This window comes from Boleophthalmus pectinirostris, unplaced genomic scaffold, assembly GCF_026225935.1.
Source record: "Boleophthalmus pectinirostris isolate CB_2022bp ecotype Guang Dong unplaced genomic scaffold, ASM2622593v1 HiC_scaffold_2, whole genome shotgun sequence".
NCBI classification, from domain to species: domain Eukaryota; kingdom Metazoa; phylum Chordata; class Actinopteri; order Gobiiformes; family Gobiidae; genus Boleophthalmus; species Boleophthalmus pectinirostris.
The window spans coordinates 26,065,791-26,072,046 of record NW_026571152.1 but is presented as its reverse complement, the minus strand read 5'-3'; positions in this window follow the sequence as shown (position 1 = coordinate 26,072,046).

Genomic DNA, 6,256 nt, shown 5'->3' with positions numbered 1-6,256 from the left:
ACCCACAGACCAACACCTCCACCAGTGTCTGTGTGTGTCTGCGTGTGTGTGCGTGTGTGTGTCTGTGTGTGTAAGGCTGTGACCCAGGGCTGAGCTTTTAGGCCCAGACTCCATCAATAACTAAGTGGCTTCACCTTGTGCAGTGAAATACACACACACACACACACACACACGCACACACACACATTCCTACAGATATATAGGCATCAGTGACAGTGTTACTCTGTGGGAGGACCATGTACCCATAAGAAGTTAAAGCCTTTGGAGGAAATCAGAAACGTATGTCGCCACCACGGTGGTCCACTATATAGGACAACTCAGACACAGTCATGTCTTCATTTGATTATTTAAAGGTCCTATACTACACAAAATTGTCTCTTGTGAGCTTTTAGCCATGTTAGGCCCTTGTTACCTCATCAAAAACACACCTGGAGTTGTGTTTTGTTTCATTCATATACGTTTGAGTAATTCTTTATTTTTAGTGTGTCTGCATCTCCAAAGCTCAAAATGCTCTTTTTCACCTTGTAATGTCATGAGGCAGTAGTTTCCAACAACAGCTACAGCTCCGTTTACCTTTAGTTCAGTAGAGATTAGAATTTCCAGGGTTAAAAACATGATGGAGTTTAAAAACACAGTGGTAATACTTCCTGTATTACCACATGAAATCATAGTGTTTTCAGTTTGAGAGAAGAACTAAGCCTAAATATGCAGGGTTTGTGTGTTAAATGAAACAAATGAATGAAACAAAACACAACAGGTATGTTTTTGATGAGGAAACAAAGATCTAAAAGATATAACAGATCAGAAAGTAGCGTAATATGGGCTCTTTAATATGGAGTATTAACTATAGGTTTTACCAGAAGCAACGAACAATTTTAGTAAAGCAAGGGCTATAGCAGTGAGCAGCCATATGCTATAAGATGCCATCATCTCAAATGTATTTTTACATGGCTTTTAGGCTCCTTGTTACAGTCATTGTTTTGCTTGCCACATTTGACCTTGGCCCAATAGATTCTGGTTTCCCTTACACCCCTTGATACCTCTGTCATGCATTTTCACCCAAAATATGCCATAAATTATTCTAGGCCAATATCGACAGTTAAAGTTATGCTAGACTAATATACAAGCCTTCCTCCACAAAGCTCTCTTTGTTTGCTGTTGGGAACATTTCCATGAACTAGGTGGACACACGCATAATGAAGATACTCATCATTTGTGATAAGTGCCTGAAAAGGGAGAGTTAACCGGGGCATGTGGCTTACTTAAGAGCCTATAAATGATGCTGACCTTTGACCCCTGCTGCCCTTTGACGTTTTGGAGATGATCTGCGCTGTTTTCTAGAGCGAGGCGAGTCAGAGTGATTCACAGCTCAGGACACACTCTCCGAGAGACCAGCCGTGCAGTCCGTCATGCTAAGCCCAGCTAAGGAAAGGTGAAGCCTGTTATTTATCAGCGTCAGGAGGTTTTACCGCAGTAAAAATGTGCGCAGATAGAAACCACAGAAGACTAACGGTGCAGCCATATTTCAGACTTCCAATCAGAATTGCTATGTGAAGAAAGAGCAAAAAGAGCGGATGCTGCTGATTTAGGCAAACTAGGCCTACGAGTTAAGATAAACCTGTTACATAAAGATCTCACATAAAAATATGTTTGTATACAGCAAACAGCATTTTCATAACTGAAAAGGCAGATTAAACTGCCCTGTCATCTGCAAAACCACAGCTAACTCAGCAGCATTCTCCTCATGTTGCTGTGCAGCTAAATCCTAATAATCCTAATAAAATAACTTGTTGACTACTAATTGCTCGACTAAGGGACATAACTAATTGACTAAACAACCAAAGGAGTAGTTTATATATTTAGTTTTCGACTGAAAAATTTATTTTATTTCCAGCATGTATAGTATAGTAGCATGGTGCTTGCTTAGGTTTCGAAATACACATTTCTCTAATATTTTACAAAGATGTGAGTCTAGTCACCGATGCATCTCTCTGATGGGTGTGACTGACGCATGATCTGTCCGTAATGGAAAAAATAAAGGAAAAAATTCAGATTTCTCCAGAATCAGTGAGCGAAGCACTAAACTCTGTTAATCTGAGGAATAAATTTGGCTTAAATGACAAGGACTATGATCATAGATGATCATATGACCAGAGATGAGCTCCTTCATTTCACATACATTACTGAAAACAAACAAATCTGATTGGATGATCACGTTTGGCCAGGCTTGAGATGTGTCTGAGGGCGTGGGTACCAGACTGAATAAATAATACAGAGATATCATTATGGATTTACCAGGCAAGTACGAATGAAAAGATCTACTGCTACATTTAAGAGTTACAGTTAAGAATATTTGTGATTTCTTTGTTTTATCTATTGCCCATATATACCATATGTGAATACACTGTACACTAATATAGTAATTGAAGTATTTTACAGAGCAGCAGAGCAGCTGCACTGCTTCACAGTGAGATGGACGTGTGCACTCAGAGTGCCAGGATTGCACTCTGTGTCTCAGTCTGTGTCTGGTGCCTTTAATACAGCCTTAGGAGATTTACTGAGATGCTTCTGAGGCAAAGAGGTATAATGTGACACAACACGGCCCTATAACCCCAGGACATTCAACAATGTTTAGCACAGACCCATTTATCCGCACGATTGGCAGATATATTGCTTTCCTCCCATCTCACGGACAAGATTTCAATAAAGTCGTACAGTAAATCAGAGCTGAATTTAATCTCTATTGGCTTTAGAGTATAGGCCTAAATTTAGACAAACCTGGACAAAAGAGTCATGGTGTGTGCGCTATTTTTCTATATTCATCAAGAAAGCACAGAGCATAAAAATATATTTTGAAAAGTAAATACACGAAAGCTGTAAGCTACTGTAACATGTAGCTGTGGTGGAGTGAGTCAGCCTGAGTCTATGGAAACGCTTCCCAAGACTCCCAGTTTTACACAGAAAAATAGGGTGTGTTAAGGGGACACAATGATGGAATGTGAATGTCAGCGCTCTTTTTATTTACTCTCCATAAAAAACACTGAGCAGTAATTAACAGAAGGTATCCTCCCCAGCCCAAGGGTAATTGACTGTTTCAAACCACCAACCCTCCATAAGCTCTGTGTCCCGATGTCCCGTGTGTGTTTGGATGTGCCAGTGTATTAAAACCTACTCCTCAATATCCCCCCTCCTCCTCCTCCCCTCCCCATCCTCCCACTGTGGATAAGGGTCAGCAGCGGTGGGCACAGCCAGTCAAACGCTTCAGATTTCTTTACGAGCACATTAACATTCAGCCAGATTCATTAACAGTAAGTGAAGTAGTGGACAAAACAGAGACACGCAGTCCCTGTGAAACTGGACGCAAGCAGAAGAGGGAATTTGAACCCTACCTTAAGAGGACGCAAGCCAGTTTACTTTGAGTGCTGCTCCAAAGCCTGGATGAATAAGGTGTAAGACAACAGAATTAAATAGGAATACATCAGCAAAACTGATCTTAATAGCCTCTCTGACCATGACCAATAATACATCCATGCTTAAATATACACTGAGGCAAGGTAGCTGAAGTGTCTTGCTCAAGGACACACGATGGAAAGCATGACATCTCTGCCTAGGCCTGTCATGATAACAAATGTTGAAACCCATTATATTGCTACAGAGAAATAATGCAATAAATGATAATGTTGAAATTACTTAATGTAAATGACACAAACCAATTTTTAAATAGATATTATCATTAAAAGACATGAGCTCCAACAAATAAATGGCTGAATGAACCTATAATTAGCCATAGAAGTTATTTATTCTATGCTCTATAGCTAAAATCTTGCTATATTACATAAAGATGGCAAAATCTCCAAATTATTGTGAAGAAATTGTACCCTATTGTACCCCTATATGTACCCCTACTATAAATACTAAGCCTAAAAACTTATAGTTCCAGCTTTGATATACTGAACGATCGATATAGTTGACATAGCTATTATTTTGACATACCTCTGCCAAATTAGGACTATTTTTTAGGACTGCTTTTTTGATTTTTATGTAGTTCATCAGAATCGGCACATAAAGTTAATGAGAGGTAGTTAGCCTCATAATTGTCAGACTTGCTTAATTGTGCTTTAGAGCTTTATTACATGTTAATTGGCTGGACTCTGAACAACAAGCAGCTGGTGTACAAACAACACCATGTTTACAAAAGGTGGTTTCACAAGAACAGCTCCTCTGAGACTAGACACTGAGACTGGCAATCAAGTTAATTAATGTTAATTAGCATGTTAACCGGAACAGGGTCTGTAACTGGCAAACACAGCGTGGCCTTTGCTGTTTATCTGGCTGTTTGCCACAAAAAACAGAAATAAATCAGTTACTAATCTTCATCCCTAGCAAGAAGAAGAATCGAACATGAACATGTAAAAACCTATTAGATATTGTTGTTACAAAAATGCACAGTTGTAAAATATAACAGAAACAACTAATAAAACTTTGAATTAACCAATTCTACGAGTATAGAAAGTGTCAGTCCTCAGTGTGGTGAGGATGGGACTATACCATAGACATGTTTTTCTCTATCAGTTTTCAGTCCTCCTTCTCTTTGGGAGTCGCAGCCTCTCTGTGTTGAGGAACTGTTCGATTTTGGAGATCTGCTCCCTGAAGGACGACTGCTGCTCCTCTGTGTCCTGGGAGCAACTGGGGCCCCACTGAGTCTCTGGGCTTCCACTGGCATTAGGAGAGAGAGTCCTGCTCAAAAAGACAAAACAAAGCTGCACTATGGAACTTTTCTGGTTGAAATGTTTCGCACTGTAAGGTATTAAACTTGCATTTATTTACATTTACATTTATTTCTACAAAACATTCCTGAGCGAAATGTTTGTATCCAGGGAAATAGATAAGTTTATTGCCATTAAGCAAAGCAACACACTTTATGAAGACAAGCAAGTGGTTGGGTTGACCCTCCACCAGTTATAACTTTAAATGACACAGGACTATGATTTAAACCATTCTTAATGACCATGTGGTACTCTCTAACAATTCAAAAGATATTTTAACAAAACTTATTTTGATTAACACATGTGTATTTTTCTAACCTGATCTGTGTCTGTGGCCTGCTGACGAAGCCTGAGGAGGTCGGCATCAACGAGGAGGCTTCAGACAGTGTAACTCCGTCCTGCACAGGGATGACATTAAGTATTCAGTAGTTTAACAGCAATGCAAATAAGTACTTTTTTAAAATTATTTTAAAAATGAAAATGGCCATTCAACTGCTACATAAACAAGTTTCCTTTCTCCAAATAAGCAAAAAACATGTAAAGCTGCCACAACTTAGTTAATATAAACAACAGTAACATATTATATAAATAGCTTTTGCACAACACTACAGCAGATATAAATCTGAACTTTGTGTGACCCTTCCAGAGTTACATATAAACCAAGCACAATTTTTATATTTTTTTATTTTTTTTACTAACTATTTAGCATTTTATCTCCTTCAATTGCTGGCACCTGGTTTCCATTAGACGCACAGGGACATTTTGCGGTGATGGTGACAAAAAGGCAGGAGAGTGAAACAGAAGTGAAGCAGAGTGCAGACCTTTGCGGACGCGCTGTGAACAGGGGACAGATGATGAAGTGAGCGAGTGCACAGAGGGAGAAGACAGAGTGAGTGAGAGAGAAGAGGTACCCAGGCGTCATCAGCCCCATTCTTCTGCACAGGTCATTCATCGTGTCTCCACAACTGTCTGCAGAACATGCACTGTACACAAGCTCAGCAGGCACTAGCTGTATCCATCATTCATCACTTAATATGAACTAGAAATTTCTGAAACTCTCAAATATGCTTGCATTGACCTGGACAATACCTAAACTTTTTTAAAGGTCCTATATTACACAAAATGGATTCTTGTGAACAGTCTGTAGTCTGTCTGCATCTCCAAAGCTCTGTTACACCTTGTGATGCCATGTAGCTTTCAGGTTAACAGCTACCTTTTATCTTTAGTTCAGTAGAAAGTGGCAGTTCTAGGGATGAAATTCATCCAGTATTATCACATGGTGGAGTGTTTTCTATTTGAGAGAAGAACTCAGCCTAAATATGCAGGGTTTGTGCATTAAACATATGCGAAAGAAACAAAACACAACTGCAGGTATGTTTTTGATGAGGAAAAAACGTAGATCAGAAAATGTACAATATGGGCCTTTTATGCTATTTGGAAGTCATTTCAATAGATTGTATGGGAACTTGTCTGTTTTACATAAAAGTTAT